The sequence below is a fragment of the Procambarus clarkii genome, chromosome 38, assembly GCF_040958095.1.
Source record: "Procambarus clarkii isolate CNS0578487 chromosome 38, FALCON_Pclarkii_2.0, whole genome shotgun sequence".
Taxonomy (NCBI): domain Eukaryota; kingdom Metazoa; phylum Arthropoda; class Malacostraca; order Decapoda; family Cambaridae; genus Procambarus; species Procambarus clarkii.
The window spans coordinates 2,893,526-2,907,870 of NC_091187.1; the positions used below are offsets into that span (position 1 = coordinate 2,893,526).

The 14,345-nt window shown below is 35.9% G+C and overlaps 1 long non-coding RNA gene across 1 annotated transcript in view; it reads right to left on the reverse strand.

Moving 5' to 3' along the window:
- The window catches only part of LOC138372364 (uncharacterized), a 5,343-nt gene extending 2,052 nt beyond the window's left edge, over window positions 1–3,291 (reverse strand). The window contains exons 1-2 of the long non-coding RNA XR_011230799.1: window positions 3,108–3,291; window positions 2,310–2,416 (exon numbers count right to left, since the gene is read on the reverse strand). This is a non-coding gene — a long non-coding RNA (uncharacterized lncRNA). The remainder of the gene's footprint in view (window positions 1–2,309; window positions 2,417–3,107) is intronic.
- Window positions 3,292–14,345: the final 11,054 nt, after the last annotated feature.

Genomic DNA, 14,345 nt, shown 5'->3' on the forward strand with positions numbered 1-14,345 from the left:
TGGTTCATATAGCCTCGGCTATCACTTCCTTATGTCCGGTCGTGTTGGTCAAGCGGATTAAGGCGTCCCTGTACATACCAGTTGTGGGAGTATGGGTTCGAGTCACTTCTGGGGTGTGAGTTTTCAGTTGTATATAGTCCTGGGGACCATTCAGGCTTGTTTGCATATATATATATATATATATATATATATATATATATATATATATATAATATATATAGACCAGAGACCAATTATATATATATATATATATATATATATATATATATATATATATATATATATAATTTCGTAAACCTCACCCTGTAAACATTCATGTTTCTACATGTTAAACAAGCTACGAGGATGAGGGAAGGGGATGTTCCCTCCATGCTGGATATTATATTTACCAGGAAAGAGAAAGATATATTTATCATTCAGTACCTCCCTCCTTTGGTACCTCCCTCCTTTTACCCAAGTGACATTGTCACTTGGGTAAAAGTGACCATGTCTTTTTGGGAATAAAGTATGCAATGCATTATAATCTGGAAGAAAATGAGCTTGAAGCAGTTGAAAAACCTGACTTGTGGAGAGGTCATTATGGGGAACTCAGATATTTCCTTAAGGAATTTGACAAACACTTGCTGTTAGGACATGAAGTAAATGAGATGTATGTCAAGTTTTGTGAAATATATGATAATGGCACAACAAAATTTATACTAAAGCAGAGATGCAGAACTAGGAAAAAGGGAAAAATTGCCCAAACATACAAGCAATACAAAGATGCGAGAAACAACAATAGCAGTAAGGAGAGGGGCAGAAAGACTGACTTTCGGTCATATTCAACAACACAAATATACATACACACACACACACATTATTGGAAAAAATTGGAATTGGAATATTGGAAAAAATAATTAAAACTAAATGGGTAGAACACCTGGAGAGAAATGATATAATTTCAGACAGACAGTATGGTTTTCGATTTGGAAGATCCTGTGAATCGAATTTATTCAGTTTCTATGATCGAGCAACAGATATATTACAGGAAAGAGATGGTTGGGTTGACTGCATCTATTTGGACCTAAAAAAGGCATTCGACAGTTCCACATAGAGAGGTTGTTCTGGAAACTGGAAAATATTGGAGGGGTGACAGGTAAGCTTCTAATATGGATGAAAAATTTTCTGACATAGAAAAATGAGGGCAGTAATCAGAGGCAATGTATCGGACTGGAGAAATGTCACAAGTGGAGTACCACAGGGTTCAGTTCTTGCACCAGTGATGTTTATTGTCTACATAAATGATCTACCAGTTGGTATACAGAATTACATGAACATGTTTGCTGATGATGCTAAGATAATAGGAAGGATAAGAAATTTAGATGATTGTCATGCCCTTCAAGAAAACCTGGATAAAATAAGTATATGGAGCACCACTTGGCAAATGGAATTTAATGTTAATAAATGCCATGTTATGGAATGTGGAACAGGAGAACATAGACCCCACACAACCTATACATTATGTGAGAAATCTTTAAAGAATTCTGATAAAGAAAGAGATCTAGGGGTGGTTCTAGATAGAAAACTATCACCTGAGGACCACATAAAGAATATTGTGCGAGGAGCCTATGCTACGCTTTCTAACTTTAGAATTGCGTTTAAATACATGGATGGTGATATACTAAAGAAATTGTTCATGACTTTTGTTACGCCAAAGCTAGAATATGCAGCTGTTGTGTGGTGCCCAACAACAGAAGTTGGCCCATATCTTAAGAAGCACATCAACAAACTGGAAAAGGTGCAAAGACATGCTACTAAGTGGCTCCCAGAACTGAAGGGCAAGAGCTACGAGGAGACGTTAGAGGCATTAAATATGCCAAAACTAAAAGACAGAAGAGGTGATATGATCACTACATACAAAATAGTAACAGGAATTGATAAAACCGACAGGGAAGATTTCCTGAGACCTGGAACTTCAAGAACAGGAGGTCATAGATTGAAACTAGCTTAACACAGATGCTAAAGAAATATAAGAAAATTCACTTTCGCAAATAGAGTGGTAGACGGTTGGAACAAGTTAGGTGAGAAGGTGGTGGAGGCCAAGACTGTCAGTAGTTTCAAAGCGTTATATGACAAAGAGTGCTGGGAAGACGGTCTCATCCTTTAACTACACTTAGGTAATTACACACACACATACATATTTATATATATATATATATATATATATATATATATATATATATATATATATATATATATATATATATATATATATATATATATATCGGACAATTAGTAAAAAAAAAAAAAAAAAATTTAAATTATTTTACCTTGAACCTAGATCCACCAGGCCTGTTTGGTGCCTGTTTCAGTACTTCAGACATCTGGAAGGTCACATCCTCCTCCTCAACTTGTGGATGTGCGTTGATAGATGATTCTGTAAAATTAAGTTATTTATATAATAATAAATTCAGTATAACAATAATATTCTGTAAAATTAAAAGTAATTTATACATCAATCAGATAAAACTCTCCAGAGATGGTGATACACAACATATAAAGGACAAGTTTCAGAACAAAATATGCATTTAGGAATAAGGTTTTGTACATGTAGGTAGCACATGAGAAAATAAGTGGAAGGAGATCAAGTTTATATTAACGCGTTAATGACTTTGTTAAGGCTTTGCAAGAATGAAAAAATATTAATAATATAATATCACCTACCAATTAATTGTACATCATTTATAAGTCAATTATTTGCATTATTATTATTCAATACTAATGATATAAAAATGCATTTTGTAATCTACTATTTATGCAAGTATTAAGCACAGGATCATGAAATAAACTGCAAAATACTGTAATGGATAAACCAATTAAGTTTACATTTTCCTATAGCTAAGTCAGTCAGTTCTATTAGCAGCAGAGAACAATTATGCCCAACCTCTATTAAATGAAACAATCTTAAGAGCAAGTGATAGAAATATAATCATTTATGCTTGGGATTATGGAATGGTTCCAAATATGAAAAATATTAAGTTTTTTGGTTAAAATTTTTTAACTTAAAATTTACATTTTTAAGTGAATTTTAAACTTTAAAAAAATTATTTAATTTTTTGGTTACTTACTTAAAATAACATTATATAGTTCTTGTTTTTGTAGAAATGCCAATTTCTTCTTTTGCCCTTCCAGACTGTATAGTGACCACAGGCCGTTTGTTCATATCTTCATTATTCTTCGAACTGTGGTTGCACAATCAGACCCACGTACACTGGTTAAAAGCATCACCTAAAAGCAACAACAAAAATGTAGTACACTGACGAATTTTGAATATATATATATATATATATATATATATATATATATATATATATATATATATATATATATATATATATATATATATATATATATATATATATATATATATATATATATATATATATATATATATATATATATTAGTTGATTTTATACCCGCATTAGGTCAGGTGATAATACAATGAAGGTGAAAACATGGGGGGATACATAAGGGATAAACATAGGGGCTGCAGAAGGCTTATTGGCCCATACGAGGCATCTCCTATCTAAACACAAAGATTAATCCAGTGTAATTGGCCTGTTATGTTGTAACATAACATATATATATATATATATATATATATATATATATATATATATATATATATATATATATATATATATATATATATATATATATATATATATATATATATATATATATATGTGTATATATATATATATATATGTGTATATATATATATATATATATGTATGCCATATACATATATATGCTATGTTGTATGCTACAACTTGGCTGATAATAAAGCCATTCACAACTGCAGGCCTAATAAAAAAAGGAGGTGGCATAGCAATATCTTACAAAGATACCTTCATCTGCAATAGTCTCATTAGTAATAGAGACGACTATTGTGAATATACCTTTGCCAAGTTCTCCAGTAAATCCCTTAAATCCTCCTTGACTATAAGTGCCATCTATAGATTTCCCAATACCGACATAGCTTCATTCTCAGATAACGTAAGGAATCTTATCATAAATAACAATCTCAACAAAAATCAAACCAACTTAGTGGTTTGTAATGGTGAACAAAACATGCAGATACTTATATATAACCTGTGAATAGAGTGTAATAACACCAAAACTATTTGTTTATTGTTTTATGACCATAATAATTGAATCACTAATATGATTCACTAATATATAATCCTAATAATAATCACTAATATATAATCCATTGAGCATGCTGCATCTCTTTCAGTCTCTTTGCAATTTGAACAAGAGGGTTTTTAATTGATCGAACCATATTCTTAAAGTAAAGTAAATGAGATGTATTCCATATTTTGCAAAATATACGATGAAGGCACACAAACATTCATACCAAAACTGAAGGGCAGGATTTATGAGGAGACATTAGAGGCATTAAATATTCCAAACTAGAAGACAGAAGGAAAAGAGGAGATATGATCACTACGTACAAAACAGTAACAGGAATTGATAAACTTGATAGGGAAGATTTCCCGAGACCTGGAATTTCAAGAACAAGAGGTTATAGATTTAAACGAACTAAACAAAGATGCCGAAGAAATGTAAGACAATTCACTTTTGCAAACAGAATGGTAAACGGTTGGAACATGTTAGGTGAGAAGGTGGTGGAGGCCAAATCCGTCAAAAGTTTCAAAGCATTATATGACAAAGAGTGCTGGGAAAATGGGACACCACGAGTGTAGCTCTCCATCCATCTGATTGATAACCCAAATGAATTTTTCATGGATATGATACCAACATCAAATCATAAATCAGATGTGATCCTATCCCCACTGGATTTTGAAGAAGCCATAGACAGTATGCCTATGCACTCTGCACCAGGCCCTGACTCTTGGAACTCTATATTCATCAAGAACTGTAAAAAACGTTATCGCAGGCCCTTCACATTCTTTGGAGACAAAGCCAAGATACTGGCATTGTCCCTGACATACTAAAAACAGCAGAGATAGCACCGCCCCATAAAGGAGGAAATAAGGCAGAGGCAAAAAACTACAGACCGATAGCACTAACATCGCACATCATAAAAATCTTTGAGAGAATGCTAAGAAGTAAGATCACAAAATACATGGAATCACAGCATCTCCATAACCCCAGACAACATGGTTTCAGAACAGGGCGCTCTTGCCTATCACAGTTGCTGGACCACTCTGACATGGCACTAGATGCCATGGAAGACAAACAAAACGCTTTGACAAAAAAAAGCCTTTGACAAATGTGACCATTGTGTTATTGCACATAAAATGCGTTCAAAAGGAATTACCGGAAAAATAGGCAGATGGATATACAACTTCCTGACTAATAGAACCCAATGTGTAGTAGTCAACAAAATAAAATCTGGACCATCAACCGTAAAGAGCTCAGTCCCCAAGCGTACTGTGCTTGCTCCAATACTTTTTCTCATCCTCATATCGGACATAGACAAGGACACAACCTATAGTACTTGATCATCCTTTGCAGATGACACTAGAATCTTCATGAGAGTAGGCAACATAGAGGACACGGCAAACCTCCAATCAGATGTAAATCAGGTCTTTCTATGGGCTACAGAAAATAACATGGTGATTAACGAACATAAGTTTCAGCTCATGCGCTACGGAAAAAATAAAAAATATAAAAACGGAAACCACTTACAAAACTCAGTCAAATCATAACATTGAACGGAAAAGCAACGTAAAGGATTTGGGTGTACTGATGTCAGAAGGCCTTACATTTAAAGAACACAATAAAGTAGCCGTCACAACTGCAAGAAAAATGACAGGATAGATAACAAGAACTTTTCACACTAGAGATGCTATACCGATGATGATAGTTTTCAAGACGCTAGTGCTCTCTAGAGTGGAATACTGCTGCATAATGAAAGCCCCTTTCAAAGCTGGAGAAATTACTGACCTATACTTATGCATTTATCTTCGGTTTAACACAACAGGCACCAGACACACGCTAGGCATCATACACACTAGGATAAAACAAACATTAGGCTGGAAGTCAGAAAAGAATTCAAAGAATTTTACTGGAAAGGCTTGCTGTTAGGAAAGGAAGTAATTGAGATGAATTAATGCACAGTATGTCAATTTTGTGAAATATATGATAAAGGAACAAAAACATTTATACCAAAACAAAGATGCAGAACTAGGAAACAGGATTTGTTCAACTGAAATTTCAAGACGGACAGAGACCAAAAGACACAAAAATGGAATCAATATACGAAGAGGCCAAACCCCCAAACATACCAGTAATACAAAGAGAAACAACTACACGGCAGTGAGGAGAGAGGCAGAAAGAAATTTTGAAAAAAAGGAACAAACAAATGTAAAGTAGAACAAATCATATTCTATAAATACAGCAACAACCAATTGCAGGTAAAGGATAATATTCAGAGCTTTTAAATGCATGGATGGCGAAATACTCAAGAAATTGTTCACGACTTTTGTTAGACCAAAGTTGGAATATGCAGCGGTTGTATGGTGCCCATATCTTAAGAAGCACATAAACAAACTGGAAAAGGTGCAAAGACATGCTACTAAGTGGCTCCCAGAACTGAAGGACAAGAACTATGAGGAGAGGTTAGAGGCATTAAATATACCAAATATACTACACAAATATATATACTACACATGCACAATAAACTACCCTACACAGGCTGAGTATGGTGTGTACAATAAATTATTAGCTAAAAGATAAGACTGAGTTTGTATAAATGGGGGTTAAGTCAGAGTGGGAAAATGTAAGTGGAGTGCCTAAAAACCCTGTCCTGGGACCTCTGTAATTCATAATATATACAAATAATTTAGACTCAGGTTTGATCAGCAATATTTGAAAATTTCCAGACGATACAAAAGGGATTTTTTTCTGGATTCAGGATTATTTTTTTATGACTGAAAACAGGTTTTCAGCAATAAAAGAAATACAGTATTGCTGGAACAACCGTCGACATCTTCAAGAGAAAACCTGAACATCTTCAAGAAGTGAAGATGACCTTGAGAAGAAGTATAGGTTGGGAGAAGTATAGGTTAGGAATTGTCTCCAAAGAATTCTCAAAGAATTACTCGTTATTGCTATCCAAGATAATTAGACGAGCCAAAGCTAAATACTACGAAGATAAATTTACCCAAATAAAGAGTACCTTACCTAAAAATATGTATGTACCTTACGTAAATAAACATTTGATTTTGAAGTGCCGGACAAACAAGGCTGTGGTGGATATGTGGGCCTGAGGGGCCTGTCCAAGCAACAGCCTGTTGGATCAAGCTCTCACATGTCAAGCCTGGCCTTGGAAGGGCTTGGTGAGTAGAACAACTACCAGAACCCTATAATGCATGTATCAAGGTGTCCAGGCAGTGAGCACCACATAATGCAGTGCAGTCCTGTAAGAATAAGCACAGTAAGTATGGGCATGGAGGGGGTGCAGCAGTGGCTTGTGAAGGGCTGGAGAGTAAATGGACATGCCCAGGGGTAAAAAGCATTAGGGTAACAGAACATAGCCCATAAAAATAGTAATGACAATGAATGAATAATTATATGAATGCAATAATACTTCATATCTCAATAGGAAAACTAAGCAGGGTGCAAGACAAGGTACTGGTGGTGATAGTGGTTGGTACAAGTCCTCACATCCCCACAGACACCAGTAACAGCCCTCACCTCCCAACACAGTACCCTTGTAGCGAGTTAATCTTATACTCGCTTCATTATCTTATAGCATAACTATATAACATGCCGTCGGGGAAGTGGCTCAAATAGCCTCGGCTATCACTTCCTTTGACGGCCGTGATGGTCAAGTGGATTAAGGCGCCCTGTAGTTACCAGTTGCGTTGCTTCTGGGAGTATGGGTTCGAGTCACTTCTGGGGTGTGAGTTTTCATTCATATATATATATATATATATATATATATATATATATATATATATATATATATATATATATATATATATATATATATATATATATATATATATATATATATATATATCAACCAACAAACTAACACTTAACATAGAAAAGACCTACTACATCCTATTTGGAAGCAAATCTACAAATGCAATTCAGCTTCAGATTGACAATGTAAACATTAGCAATAAAAATGATGGAAAGTTTCTTGGCATATTCCTAGACAAGAGAAGTTACAACACATAACTAAGAAAGTCTCTAAAACAGTTGGTATACTCTCCAAAATCAGATATTATGTACCTAACTCTGCTCTCATCTCTCTATATTATGCACTAATCTATCCCTATCTCAACTATGGTATCTGTGCATGGGGTTCAACCACTGCAAACCACCTCAAGTCCATCATCACTCAGCAAAAATCTGCTATCAGAATAATATCAAATTCTGCTTTCAGACAACACACAGCCCCCTTGTTTAACTCCCTAAACATGCTAAACATAATCTCACTCCACAAATTCTCTTGTGTCAACTACATTTACAAAACCCTGTTCTTAAATGCAAATCCTTGTCTGAAACTCTTCCTGGACAGATGTAATAGAACCCATTATCACCACACCAGAAATAAATATCTCTTTGATATCCCAGAGTTAAACTTAATCCGTGTAAACACTCTATGCAAACAAAGATCAACAAATCTATAGTCTCCTTGACATTATCTACTCAGCCCTTGACAAAAATGAGTTTCCGATTGGACTCTTCATTGACCTAAGAAAAGCCTTTGATACTGTTAATCACAACTACCTCTTACTTAAACTCCAGCATTATGGAATCCGAGGCCTTGCCCTTGACTATATCCGATCCTATCTTAGTGACAGACACCAATATGTAACCATCAATGATACAACTTCTTCCACTCTACCAATTACCGTTGGAGTGCCACAGGGCAGCATCTTAGGACCTCTTCTATTTCTTATATATATAAACGATCTGCCTAATGTCTCTAATATTCTCAAACCTGTATTGTTTGCTGACGATACTACCCTTATCTACTCAAACCTCAACCCACATACACTAAATAATGTTGTGCATAATGAATTAAAAAAAGTCCACTTATGGATGTCAACGAACAAACTAACATTAAACATCGAAGAGACTTACTACATCTTATTTGGAAGCAAATCATCAAATGCAATTCAGCTACAGATAGACAACATTAACATCAGTAATAAAAATGATGGCAAGTTTCTTGGCCTATTCCTAGACAAGAGACTCAACTTCAGCACCCACATTCAACACATAACTAAGAAAGTCTCTGAGACAGTTGGTATACTCTCCAAAATCAGATATTATGTTCCTAACTCTGCTCTCCTCTCAGTATATTATGCACTAATCTACCCCTATCTTAATTATGGTATCTGTGCATGGGGGTCTACCACTGCAAACCACCTTAAGCCCATCATCACACAGCAAAAATCTGCTATCAGAATAATAACTAACTCTGCTTTCAGACAACACTCAGCTCCCTTGTTTAAATCCCTAAACTTGCTAAATATTAACTCCCTCCACACATTCTCTTGTGTCAATTACATTTACAAAACCCTGTTCTTAAATGCAAACCATGCTCTGAAACTCTCCCTGGACAGATGTAATAGGACCCATTATCACCACACCAGAAATAAATATCTCTTTGATATCCCCAGGGTCAAACTTAATCTGTGTAAACACTCTATGCAAATTAAGGGACCTAGTCTATGGAACTCACTCCCTAGTGAATTGAAAAACTGTAAAACTTTTGCCTTATTTAAAAGCAAAACCAAAAAGTACCTAACTTCATCTTCTTAGTTTCCTACACTGAGCTTTAAATTTGCTCTGTACCTAGTGTTACCCAATCTCCTAATTTTTATGTAATATCAAACAACCTTATCATTGTGTTCATTGCTGTCTTCTTTTATAAGCTAGCCATATGCTGTATTGTGACTACCAATTTTTGTCAACTACCATTCAAGCTGTCATTGCAATCAATCTTATATTGTTTCTGCTGTATTGTGCCTACCAATTTGTTGTCAACTACCATTTTAAGCTGTCATTGCAATCAATCTTAGCTACCTATGTGCTTTAATATACTGTACCTACAATTTTCTCTCATCTTTTTTTTTTTTCATTTCATGTAATCTGTTATCATTTTTTTGTCTATAAATTTTGCAAGTATTTACCTCCTAAAAATTTTCTTAGATTAAGGACCTGCCCGAAACGCTACGCGTGCTAGTGGCTTTACAAGACTGTAATTACCATATTTGTATCCTCACATTCCTTATGTACATTCTTGTATATGCATAAATAAATAAATAAATAAATAAAGAGACCCAGTTTATGGAACTCACTCCCCACTGAATTGAAAAGCTGTCCAACTTTTACATCATTCAAAATCAATACTAAAAAGTACCTAATTTCATCTTCATAGTTTTTCACTTTTTGCCCTAAAATTGCACTGTATCAATTGCTACCCAATCTCCCAACCTTTATGTTCCCAATTTGAACATCTTTACCATTGTGATCATTGCTGTTTTCCTATATGTGCTGCCAATCTGCTGTATGGTGTTTATAAATCTTGTTTATCTGTATCTTTTGCTACCCAGTCTCCCAATCTTTATGTACCCAATCTGAACATCTTCACCATTGTGATCATTGCTGTCTTATATGTGCTGTCAATCTGCTGTATGGTGTCTATTAATCTTGTTTAAATTACTAATCAAGCTGTCAATGTAATCAATCAGAGCTTTAATATAACAATGTGCTTTAATATACTTACTTAGCTCTCTCATCTCATTTTTCTCTTGCAATGTATCTTTATCATTTTTCAATTCTGATAGAAATTACCTACTTAATATTATCTGCTAGATTAAGGACCTGCCCGAAACGCTGCGCGTACTAGTGGCTTTACAAGAATGTAAATACTGTACTATCCAATGTATTCTCACAAACCCAATGTACCTTCTTGTATATATATAAATAAATAAATAAATAAATAAATATATATATATATATATATATATATATATATATATATATATATATATATATATATATATATATTTTTTAAAGTTTGTGAGGGTACCACCTCTGGTGCCAATGTGGGGACCCATAGCCTCGGAGAAGAAAATAAAAAGTATTCAGAGGAGACCTTGTGGTTGCTCACTGAACACTAATATTATCCTCTCCTACCACCCCCAATCTTTTGTATGTACACATATATATTTACTTTATTTGAACTTTGTTACAAAAAAGGAGTTACATATGGGTTACAAAGATGGTTATCATAGGTTGTCGAGTTCCTCCAGCTCCTCAGATGGCGGGCAGGAACCCTGGATGCAGTGCGCATTTCTCCTCTGTATCGCCACACTCAGGCGCTGGAAAAGAAAGCTTGCAGCTCTTGGGTCCCTTGTTGTTTCAAGGAGCCTAGAACCCAGTTCCTTCAAAAAACTGGTAGCACTTTTACCCCAGGCGCCGAGTGTCTCAGAAGCAATGGGGACAAAATTGTAGTGGTGATCCAGTTCTCTATACTTACGGGATTTGGCTGCTTCCCTGTGGGGTGGCAGCGCCACCTGGTTGTGTAACACTGAGGTTAATGTAGGTGTTAGCCAGGGTTGATACGCACGTGTAGTCCCATACCAACTGCTTGCCATTCTTCCAGGGGTTCACTGTGATACCATCCAGGTGACCAATAAGAGCATCAGAGTTATGGGGTGTTAGGTAACGGGGCTCTCTTTCAGCTGGGCATCCAGCTGTGGTGAGGCTCCTCTTGATGATGTCGTTAACTTCACTGTGCCTCGAGTGCCATCCCCCTGTGCTTTGGCAGAGTAGGCCATGGTGGCCGTACCTGTCAGCCACCACCTCGCCGCAAATACACCTATATCTGGTGTGGATTGGGGCAGCAATTCGGAGGGCGTGTGGTGTGAGATGCGTGCCAGTTGCCGACATTGGGGTTGCTAACAGGAAATCCCCTGCATGTGGTGCTGCTACTGCTGTGAGGCGAGCAATGTCGTGTTGTGTTGTTGCAGCACCCAGGCACTCTGCAGCAACTTGGTCTACAATGGGGCCATCCCAGCTGGATTGCTTGTGGGATTTTGGGGATGGTGGTTGAGGTGATTGGCCTGCACGAGAGGCCCACTCTGTGGCACAGCGTGTAAAATTGGGATCATGTACACCTGCCAGCTGATGTAAGTGGGCAGGTAGAATTTCCTTCACAAGGTCGTCGGATGCTGATAAGGAGGACAGGAAGGCTGGAACAGCGATTTGCGTTGCTGTTCGAACTCCGAAGCCCCCAAGTCTTACGGGAAGAGAGGCTTGTTTCCACTGTAGGTCATCGAGAGAGAGGTTAAGGGCTTTTTCTAGCATTGATTTCAGTAACCGGTCTTACTCACTTAGTTTTTGGCTACTGTAAGATGGTGAACACCTCAGAAAGTAGGTTAACCTGGGGAGGGACAGACATCTGGTGATGAGGTAGAGTGCATCATGAGCATCAATATCCTCAATCCTCCCATCCATCTTCTTAAGGTCGGCGATTTTCTTATCAAGGACCTCATCGATGGCTTTCAACCCCAGGGGAGTTCCTTGGAGTGTGCTGTCTTCAGGTTTAGTTTTATGGATATATCTATATATATATATATATATATATATATATATATATATATATATATATATATATATATATATATATATATATATATATACACATATATATATGAAACACTGAACTGCAATGCTAAACCTGTTCTTAAATACATGGTAGGGGGTTGTAGCAGAATTTTTGAAATCCACACTAGAAACAAATATTTATTTGATATTCCAAGAGTGCGACTTAGCCAAAGTGGAAATATTCCACAAATCAAGAGTCCCAAAATGTAAAATGTTCTTCCCAATAACATCAAAGACTGTCCCTCTCTCAACCAGTTTAAGAGAGAAACTAAGTACTACCTAATAAATGCCATGTAACCTACCTTACCTACTGATTGTCAACCTATGTCTTGCCATTATTAAACAATATTATTTAGCAGTCTCCGTGGTGTAGTGGTAAGACACTCGCCTGGCGTTCCGCGAGCGCTATGTCATGGGTTCGTATCCTGGCCGGGGAGGATTTACTGGGCGCAATTCCTTAACTGTAGCCTCTGTTTAACGCAACAGTAAAATGTGTACTTGGATGAAAAAACGATTCTTCGCGGCAGGGGATCGTATTCCAGGGACCATAGGATTAAGGACTTGCCCGAAACGCTACGCGTACTAGTGGCTGTACAAGAATGTAACAACTCTTGTATATATCTCAAAAAAAAAAAATAAATAAAAAATAATGAATAATGACTGAACTTGTAGTACTGCTATATGCCAAGTAAACAAAAAAAGTTACCATGTTTATTTAGTTAAAATTACCATCGGCTGTTCTGTTGCAGTTTTGCTGTTCCGTTCAACATGTAATTATTGTCATTCATTTTATTTTTTCTACTTTTGTTCAACTTTTGCTTTTCATCTCAATTATTTTTAGCAATTAATTTTAAGTGTTTATCCACAGCATGTCTGAAACACTGTGCATATTAGTGGCTTTAGGCATAGTATATTCTTGCTTTATCTAGACATCCAACATTGTGCGTGTAACCCATTTTCTATGTACGTTTCTCAAAAAAACATTATCATCTTTAGCATTATCATTATGTTAAACAGGAATAACTTATGGAATAGTATAGTGAAAGGATAGAAGAGTGGGGAATATAATATGTGATTTTTGAGAATATACCAACAGTTTGAGACTTTGCCTGTGTACTGTATGTGAGTGTTCAAATTTAGTCTCTTGTTTATGTATAGGCCAAGGAACTTTTTCGTCTTTTTAATGGTAATGTTGACATTATCTATTTGAAGGTGAATTTCATTTGATAATTTACTTCCAAATACAATGTAATAGGTCTTCTCTATATTTAGTTTGTTGGTTGACATCCAACCACATCCAGTTTGTTTCAATTTGTTGTTTACAATATTACTTATTGTGTGATGCATTGGAGTTTGAATAGATGAAGGCAGTATCGCCAGCAAATAGTATTGGTTTAAGGATGTTAGAGACATTTGGTAAATCATTGATGTATATAAGCAATAGGAAAGGTTCTAAGATGCTGCCCTGTGGCACTCCTACGGTTACAGTAGAGATGTGGGGGGGGGTTATGTCATTAATGGCTACATATTGGTGTCTATCATTAAGATATGATAGAATATAGTTATCAGGAAGGCCTCAGATTCTGTAATGATTAAGTTTAAGTAAAAGGTAGGTATGGCTTACAGTATCAAAGCCTGACTGTCAATTATATTACCCTGAATCTGGCAGTTATATTATCCTAAGACTGGCAATTAT